Source organism: Pan troglodytes, chromosome 8 (genome assembly GCF_028858775.2).
Source record: "Pan troglodytes isolate AG18354 chromosome 8, NHGRI_mPanTro3-v2.0_pri, whole genome shotgun sequence".
NCBI lineage: Eukaryota > Metazoa > Chordata > Mammalia > Primates > Hominidae > Pan > Pan troglodytes.
The window spans coordinates 116,416,001-116,426,179 of record NC_072406.2 but is presented as its reverse complement, the minus strand read 5'-3'; positions in this window follow the sequence as shown (position 1 = coordinate 116,426,179).

Genomic DNA, 10,179 nt, shown 5'->3' with positions numbered 1-10,179 from the left:
AGTTGGCCCCTAGGCCAAGAGGCTGGTTATGTTGGGGAAGGGCCTTATGTCCTCAAAAGCTCTAGCCCCTCTGCATGCCTGGCTGAAGCACAGCCCCCGTTGAGAACCTGGGGGTGGAGCTCTGGTTCATCATCAAGGGTGTCATCCGAATCACCCAGACAACCTGATCCATTGCCCCGACCCCGCCTTGAACCTACATGGTGCTCAGAATCCAGTCTGGAGTGGTCAGGCTAGGCTCGATTTTTAAAGATTTCCCCCAAGTGACTGATGGTACCCCTAGCTGAGGAAGCCCTCTCACTTTCTTTCTTAATGGAAAGTTAAAGAAAACCCAAGTGGACTACTTTCCCTACAGATCTCTTGGAAGATAGATAGACCTGGGAAAAGCCAGTGGGCCTGCTTGGAATCTGTGGTCTAAGTGGCATCAGCTACACCACAAGCTTCTCATGAGGGCACCCACATTCACGCTAGTGCCGTAAGCCTCAGAGAGAGGATGGGAAGGCAAAGATGGTGAGCCCTTCTCCCAAGCAGGTCATGAATAGTCCACAAGCATTTGTCAGGAGCCTAACGTGCATGAGACACTGTGGAAGATGGGAAAATGAATAGGACCAAGCCTGTTCCCTAGGAGAGGCAGCAGAAGGTGGCCTTCCAAGTACTGAGCTATTCCAAGTGTGACCCTGCACTACACATACAGGTGTCACCTGGGGGCAGCTTCCTGGGCCATGTCACAGACTCCAGTGGGATCCTGAGAAGTTAGGTAGAAGAATCTGCACTTCACCAAGTTCCCCACGTGATTCTGGATGTCCAAGAACCACTGGTACCTGGGCTGATTAGGAAAGGCCTCATGGTGGGGCGCTGCCAGATAGAGACTCTGAAAAATGACCAGGACTGTGGCCAGGAAAGACATTCCAGCCAGAAGCATGGAGTGAGGGTGGGAAGCACCTACTGTATGGCAGGCACCGTTCCGCACACACATTTGTTAATGCACACAGTTCCATGTCAGTCCTATGATGTAGGTGCTATTATCCTCCCCACTTTCCAGATAAGGAAACAGGCACTGAAGGGGCAAGTGACTTACCTACTGTCAGAGTGGTAAGTAGCACAGCCCAGATTCCAACCCAGGCAGTCCTGGTGTATATGTTGGCATATACTGAGAAGTCGTAGCAAATGAGGTTGAAAAGATAAGAGTGGGGCTGAACCATGCAAAGCCTTGAATGCTAATACAAGGTAAATTTGGACCTCACAACAAGCAGAGGTGGGCCATTGGCGGGCTTTGAGTGAGACAGTAACTTGATTCACCCCCAAACTAAGGAGTCCTTATCTATGTGATCAGTGCCATCCATGTCCTGTGCTGTAGGGTACATGGCCGGCTTCCTGAGCAGGGTTGGTGGCAGCTGGCAGTGGTTGGTGAATGTCCAGGACGCCCTAACTCAAGCCACCCCAAGGCTGTGATTCAGAACATTTTCGTGGTCCATCTCATCTCCACCTCACGGGACAGAGCTGGAAGGCTGTTTGGTTTGGCCAGCGACCGAAAGCAGAGAGAGCCAAGAGTCACAGAGTGAAGGGCAATGTGTGCCTTCAACAGGGCCCTCCCTCTCCGCCCCACTCTGCCTTGCCCCACCCCTGTCCCTGGGAAGGGCATCTTTTAGAGTTAACTTTTCTCATTGCCATCCAAAAATAGCTTGCTTGTTTAACTAGTTTGTTGTTTAAAAAATAAACATAAAAGCAATAATACAGTCATAATTTTAAAATTCAAGTACTAACAGGAAAATTAAGTAACAGACTAACAGTCCCACTTCTGACTTCTTAGTCCACTCCCCAGAGATAACCAATATGAAGTTTTTGGTGTATCCTTCCAAAATTTTTCTGTGTATGTGTCACATGTATGTATATATATATGCATCCTTTTAGTCCTTTTTTACATAAATGGCATCATACCGACTAATTCTTCTTGGTTATCTTTTTGAACATTTGGCTCTACCTTATTCTTTAAACTAGCTGCTTACTGGCCGAGTACATTAGCTCACACCTATAATCCCAGCACTTTGGGAGGCCAAGGCAGGAAAATCGCTTGAGCCCAGGAGTTTGAGACCAGCCTGGGCAACATGGCAAACCTTGTCTCTACAAAAAATATATAAATTAGCCAGACATGGTGGCATGTACCTCTAATCCCAGCTACTCAGGAGGCTGGGATGGGAGGATTGCTTGTGCCTGGGAGGCAGAGGCTGCAGCGAGCCGTGATCACTCCACTGCACTCCAGCGTGGGTGACAGAGTGAGTAAGACCCTGTCTCAAAAAAAACAAACAAACAAACAAAAAATATATATATACATATGGCTGCTTACTATCTCACTGTCTGTATGCATGTACCATAATTTACCCAACTTTCCCTACTGAGGAACACTTAAGTTGTCTCCACTTTTTGCTGTTATAAACAACACTCTAGTGAACGTCTCTGTGCACAAATCCTGTTTTGAAATGATCCTTCCTCTCCCAGTAATCTCCATATTCTGTACTTGCTGTATGTGGATTCACCACCAGCATCTTATTATAAAAATAACCATTGCCTGGGATTTAGTCAATCATCATTGAATAAATTTTGAATCAACAGTGAGGAAAAGGTGTTTGACCAAGTACTGAGCAAGAGCATGTGATCTGCCTGGGTCCGGCTCTATGTGGGGAACAAAAGTATAAGATGGGGGCTCTGTCCCCAAGGAACTGGGTCTAATAGGAAGACTACCAATGGCTGCAAAGTAAGTCAGAGATCAATGAAGTGTGGTAAGTAATTGAAAGTGAAATTGTGTGGCTCTGAAGCCCGCATGAGCGGAATGTGAAAACAGATCAGCTTTGAGTTTCAGCTGTAACCTCTTTTGCTCCCTTACAGATGGGAAACTGTGAAGAGCCTCCCCAAAGAAAATCAAATCCACGTAATTGTTCTGTCTCTCAAATGCTTGTACTCACTCCATTCATCTGAGCCCGTGTCTGGTTTATTTCCTCCTGCACAATGTGGGGCCCTCCTTTACAGGTAAAAATGGCATTTTCCACCCTTTGATGTTTCTCTACAGCCCCACAAAGAAACCAGAAAATAAAACTGTCAACAACAAATTATCTTTCAGAAAGAGGGAACCACATAAACCTCAGAGATGTTCAAAGACATTTCTTCTTGATGGGAATAGGTGGGCCTCAAAAGTGTGAAGTGAGAGTTGTAGCACAGCGGTGGGTTAGGGAGTCTGGAAGAGTTTCGTCCCATCTGTTTCTTTCAAACCCACAGGTCAGTGATATTTTAGGTTTCTTTTGGAGCAACTTTATTTAAAGTAGAAATAGCAAAGACCCACACCCCATTTCTTCCCATTAGCTGCCCTTGGCTATCTTCCCAACTGCCCAGAGATGACGCCCATAGCCCCCACAGCCTTGCTGCCACGAAGAAGGCTTTCTTCCTGAAGAAAGGACCGGGCTATGTTAGACCAAAGGTCTCCTGGGACGATGGCCTTGCATCTCTTCCAAAAGGCATGGCTAGTGCTGAATCAGCCCCCCAAGGGTCTGGAAGCTATGGGTCAGCCGCCAGTTCTCCCAGCCAAGGACAGTGAGTCAGCCCATACATACCCCACGTACTCCCACCCCAGGAATCAGAGCCAAGTGAGACTAGAGCAGGTGCTGTATGTAGAGCCAGATTCAGGGCCAGGGAGAAGGTCAGTGGTGTTCAGCCCTCTGGATATCCACAGCTTTGCCCAGTGCAGTTTCTAAGAAGCCCTCTCCATAGGGACAAAATGCCACAAAGAGGAAACAAATCTATGGAGAGGGCTTCTGGCCAGGCAGGGAAGCTGCACAAGCTCCATACATCCAGAGCAACACAAGATGCCACACTAAGCTGCAAGGTTGCTCAGCCTGAACGTTTAAATCCAGAGAGAAACAAGAGCAGGTCCCCTGCCCTCTCTCCATATACCCTCTCAATATGGAGGCCTATGCAAGGTCCTGCCCACGAGGTTCCAGCCTTCGTGACAAAGCTGGTGCTAAGGCCAAGGAGACTGAGAGCCTCACTATAAACAGCACAGGGACTAAGAGTGTGGGCTCTGTGTCCAATCTCTGCTATGCCATGTCCTAGCTCAGCAAGTCTCACCATTTTTAAGAGCCTTGGGTGTGCCTCAGTTTCTTCAACTGTGAAACAGCAATAATACTGCCCACCTCGTAGAGCCATTAAGAAGGTTAAATGAAGGAACGTGTGTGATGCACTTAGCTTCGGGCCTGACAAATAAACTCAACAACAAAAACTGCGGAGATTCTTCCCCTTGCTCTGAGGAGGGCTCCTTACAGCCCAACTCCTACTGCCTGGTTCCCCCAGCAGTGTGAGCTGTCCCTCCACACGGGAGTGCCTCCTCCCACATGGGGGTCTGTCTTCCCTGGGGGTTCCCTCACACACCTCCCTTAGGGCCAGACACTGGCCAGGTGCTCAGAAAATGTTTGTGCACCTCACAGGAGGGGTCTGGGGCATGCCCCCTGTTTAGGGGAACAGAAGGGGTCTCTTGCCTCTGCCCTTCTGACCCCTCTGTTCTCCTCGTCCCTCTGCAGGACAGCCAGAGCCTAGACCTGCAGTTGCCATAGCAACAACAGAGCCAGAGAGAGTACAAGGCAGGGCATCCCCATGGCTCCAGAGAAGCAGCTACCTCTTCTAGACAGCAAAGTGGGGAAACAGCTATAATAGCGGCCTCATGATGAGCTCCTGGAAGTGGCCTGGGTTTCTACATCATCCATCCATCCATCCATCCATCCATCCTTCCATTTGCTCAGTCATTCATCACTACTATACACAAGGCACTGTGCCAAGCACCAGGAAAACAAAGTCAAGTGGGACACTATTCCTACCTTGAGAGAGCTCCCAGTCCAGGAGGGAAAGCAGAAGAGGAAGGCAGCAAGGGCAGGAGGTGAGGTAGTGCTAGTAGTGGGGAGGCCGAGCAGGGCAGAGGTTAAGCGCACAGGCTCCAGAGTCAGCCTCCCGCAAGCAAACGTCAGCTCTGCTCATCACTAGCTATGTAACACCTGGGCAAGCGACTCCACCTCTAAATCTCGGTTTACTGATCTATAAAACGGGAGTGATTGGCACTTACCTCATAAGGTTTGGAGGTATTAGTAGTATATCTAAGGTACCTAGCATATCGTAAGTGCTCAAAAAACGGAAGATTTACTATTGTTCTGAACCTACCCTACATTCCCTCCTCCAAAACCCAAGTCTGAAGCCCAAGTTTCTGGTTAGGGCTTCCTGCAGTTTCCTCAGCTAACTCTTCCCCTTGCTTCCAGGATAAGCTGCCCTTGCTGCCACCGTACCTGGGATGTCTGTGTGTCCCCATCTCTCCACCTCCCTGCTGCTATCAGATCACCTGGGACAGTGTCTCAGATAAAGTCCCCAAAGAGGGTCTTTCTGTTTAGCAAATAAATGGCCAAAAACCATTAAGTGAAATACTTAAAATACCTCCCGCCCTTACCTTTATACAGCTCCTCATTATTCATCCTGATACCCTCCTCTTATGGCAGAAAGGCACAAAGCGTGCGTGTGCTGCACATGCGCATGCACACGTGCGCACGCACACACACACGCACACACCCTTTGAGAGATATTCTTCACCTGTGAGCGTAACCTGAATACGCCCAGATTTAGCAACAGCTGTTCCTGCTAACAGTCATCCTCCCACCTCCCTGCCCCAGTCCTGTGATGCTGGAACAGAGGCTGCCCCTACTCAGGGTTCCCTGGGGGGCAGCGTCATCACTAAGCAACTACTACCTCCATTGCTTTGTCCATCTCAGCCCCAGGACAGGACTGGAAATGGCTCTTCGTATTGGCTTCTATAGCAGGGAGCTGACTCTTGCTGCTCAACTGCTCCCTCTGGAGGGGGCTGTCTGCTAATGACAAAGTAGGCCGGAGACCCTTGCTGTCTGCAAGGGGATTCCTGGGCATGGCAGGAATCCTTGGGAGGAAATGGCAGCGCAGAGTATTGCACAGTTCTTGTCCCTGGAGCACATGTGTAACCATCCTGTCTATGCGCAGCATGGTACTGGTGTGCTTTAGTTTTCCATTCAGCATCCAAGCTGATTGGTAACTGGGCAGGCCTGCAGGCATTTCAAATCCCTCACATTTTAACCCTCGGAAAGAGATAACCTGCTCCAAGAGGAGACAAAGATTCTCTGCTTGACCAAACTTTAGTCAGGCTCCTGAACCTCCTCCTAGGTTCATCTGTGCGTGTCCTTGTAAAATTGTGTTAGCAAAGAACCCTGCTAAGTTAGTTTGGCAAAAGAACTCCCCCACCTCAATATCAGATCATCCTTGATATCTGATCAAGTCCCTCGTCCTCCGCCAGCCCTCTGGTGATGTCTGATCATCCTGGCCTGTCTTCAGCAAGAATCCTGTTAGGTCAGTTTAGCTAGAATCCTCCTTATCCCTGACGTTTCCTCCGAGTGATTTTCAATCCACTGACCTCCGCTTTACTTCTGGGCTATAAATACCCACTTGTTCATCTTGTACTCAGAGTTGAGCCCAATCTCCCTCCCCAGCTGCAAAAGTCTCATTGCAGCGGCCCCTATACCTATCGTGATGGTTATGAGTAAGTCTTCCTTCACATGCTTTAAACAAGTGTCAGTGAATGATTCTTTTCTTTAACAGAGAGTAGTGAGATTCTGAGTATTCTTCAGAAACACGGGAGAGAATATTTATTTTACATCATCAACAACATTGCAAGATTTCAGAATGCACAGTATTAAACTTGGCCTTGGGGTGAGAGGGAGGAGGATGGGGAGGGATAAAATTGCAGCTTTCAAGGGATCACAGGTTGAGATTAAACCTGCACACAGGAAACAACCAGAAAACAACTCCAAACCATGAATCAAGCCATGTGCAACGTAGGACATCTAGTTCCACAAAGTGATGGGGGGATGAGCACAGGGTTCAAGTCTGATCATTGGCAGAAGCCTAGTCATAATAGGGTTGCCTGCCATTCACTGAGTTTCACCCAGCTGGTACTAAGCCCTTGCATAGATGAGACCATCATTATTCAACAGCCCAATGAAATAGGTACTTAGCCGTCCCATTTTACAGATAAGAAACTGAGGCTAATAGAGGTATAGCAACTTACTCAAGAAAGTTAAGTTGCAAAGTCAGAATTTGATCCCAGTGCTAACCTAGAAGCCCTGTTTGTAACCCCTATGGCACACCACTTCTCTTTACATAAAGAATTTTGATCTGAACTTTGCAAGAGAAAAGACTGGTTGGAAAAAAAAGCAGAGGGCTGCTCTGAGGAAGAATAGTATGTAGAGGAAATGGCATTTTCAAAGGCTCAAGAGCGCTAACAGGCCAGATGAGAGCAAAATGTTTGAAAAGATCAAATGTTCAGCCTTCCAGGCACTCAAAGAAGAAGATAAATGGAAATGGATCTCCCAGGTGGGCACAGTGTTTGATGTGTGTGTGTGGTGGGGGATGGGAACTGGAGACTACTCATTGAGAACTGCACTGGGCTGGATATTTGGTTATTTGTGAAGACTTCAGAAAACAAACCAAGCTAGGCTGATATAAACCACAGAGCAGTCAAGCTTGGTTCTCAACTCAGAGTAACCCAGTCTCCCCTCCATCAAGGCCAGTGACTCTGACAAAGGAAACATGGGTAAGGAGACCTGAAGGTGAGAAATCAAGAAACATAACACCTGCCCCTGCCACCCCTACCACCACCAAAGCTCCAAGGAACAATGTGGGAGCCACATGCAGGCAGTTTCTGCAGCACTGGAGGGATTGCTCTAGCTTGTACTTTATGATTTAGATTAAATCTACTTTAATACTCAGAGTCATTCTGTCCTCCTAGGCCTCTGAGTCTGTGATGGGAGGGGCTGCCACAGAGGTCTCTGAAATGCCTTCAAGGCCTTTTCCCCATTTTCTTGGCCATTAGCACTTGGCTCCTTTTTACTTATGCAAATTTCTGCAGCCTGCTTGAATTCCTTCCCTGAAAATGGGCTCTTCTTTTCTACCACATAGCTGGCTGCAAATTCTCCAAACTTTTATGCTCTGCTTCCCCTGTAAATATAAGTTCCAACTTAACATAATTTCTTTGCTCACAAATATAAGCATAGGTTGTTGAAAGCAGCCAGGGCACATCTTGAATGCTTTGCTGCTTAGAAATTTTTTCTGCCAGATACCCTAAAATCATCACTCTCAAGTTCAAAGTTCCACAGGTCCCTAGTCCAGGAGCACAATGCAGCCAAGTTCTTTGCTAAAGCATAACAAAAGCGACCTTTGCTCCAGTTCCCAGTAAGTTCCTCATTTCCATCACCTCCTCAGCCTGGCCTTCACTGTCCATATCACTACTGGCATTTTGGTCACAACCATACAACCAGTCTCTAGGAAATTCTAAACTTTCCCTCATCTTCCTGTCTTCCTTGGAGCCCTCCACACTCTTCCAGCCTCTGCCCATTACCCAGTTCCAAAGTCATTTGCACATTTTCAGGCATCTTTACAGCAATGCCCCACTCCTCAGTACCAATTTTCTGTATTAGTCTGTTCTCACATGCTAAAAAGAAACACCTGAGACTAGGTAATTGATAAAGAAAACAGGTTTACAAAAACTGCATGTTCTCACTTATAAGTGGGAGATAAATGATGAGAACACATGGACATGTGGAGGGTAACAATACACACTGAGGCCTATCAGAGGGTGCAGGGTGGGAGGAGGGAGAGGTTCAGGAAAAATGACTAATGGATACTAGACTTAATATCTAGGTGATGAAATAATCTGTATAACAAACCCCATGACGCATGTTTACCTATGGAACGAACCTGCACATCCTGCACATGTACCCCTGAACTTAAAATAAAAGTGTTTTTAAAAAGAGGTTTAATTGGCTCATGGTTCTGCAGGCTGTATGAGAAGTGTAGTAGATTCTGATTCTACTACAGAGAATGTAGAATTCTGCTACATGAGAGGAAGCTTCCTCTCATGGCAAAAAGCAAAGGGAGAGCGAGGCATCTCCCATGGTGGGAGCTGGAGCAAGAGGGGTCAGGGAGATGCTGCACACTTTTAAACAACCAGAACTCATGAGAACTACTCACTATCATGAGAACAGCACCAAGAGAATGGTGCTAAACCATTCATGAGAAATCCACCCCCATGGTCCAATCACCTCCCACCAGCATTGGGGATTACATTTCAACACGAAATTTGGTGGGGTCTCAGATCCAAACCATATCACAGAATTTTAGATCTAAAAGAAATTTCAAGTACCATTTAGTCACCAGCACCACGACCATAGCCAGCTGTCCCAGCCACACAAGCCCTGCCCCATCATGCTCCCTCCTCCCCCTAGCCATGTTAGATTGTAACTGGACTGAGTCCAGGCTAGGCTGTAGCTCAGAACCTCCAAGGAGGGGAACTCCGCACAACCTCCATTCCGATGTTAACATCATCTATGACGATTTCTTTTAAATGCTGTGGTTTAAACTAATTTTTTTATTTTTCCAATCTGCAAAAGATAGAGAATGGCTCTGATATGGTTTGGCTGTGCTCCACCTAAAATCTCATCTTCAATTTTAATCTGAATTATAATCCCCACATGTTGGGGGAGGGACCTCAAGGGAGGTGATTCGATTGTGGGAGTGTTTTCCCTATGCTTTTCTCATGACAGTGAGTGAGTTCTCATGAGATCTAATGGTTTTATAAGCAGTTTTTCCCTCTTTGGCTCTGTACTTCTCTCTTCTGCCACCTTGTGCAGAAGGACATGTTTGCTTCCCCTTCCACCATGATTGAAAGTTTCCTGAGGCTTCCCCAGCCATGTGGAATTGTGAGTCAATTAAACCTCTTTCCTTTATAAATTACTCAGTCTTGGGCAGTTCTTTATAGCACCATGAGAATGGCCCAATACAGGCTCTCACCTTTAAATCCTTAAGTTTAGTGCTTTTTATAAGATAGACACCCACCAGGCATGATGACTCAGACCTATAATCCCAGCACTTTGGGAGGCCGAGATGGGAGGATCACTTGAAGCCAGGAGTTCAAGACCAGCCTGGTCAACATAGCGAAACCCCATCTCTATTATTTAAAAGAAAAGGGAAAAAAAAAGGTAGACAGCAATTACTAAAAGTGGTTATCTCTAGGACATAAGATAATGGAAGATTTTCTATTCTTTTACATTATTGTATTTTTAACCCATATGTATT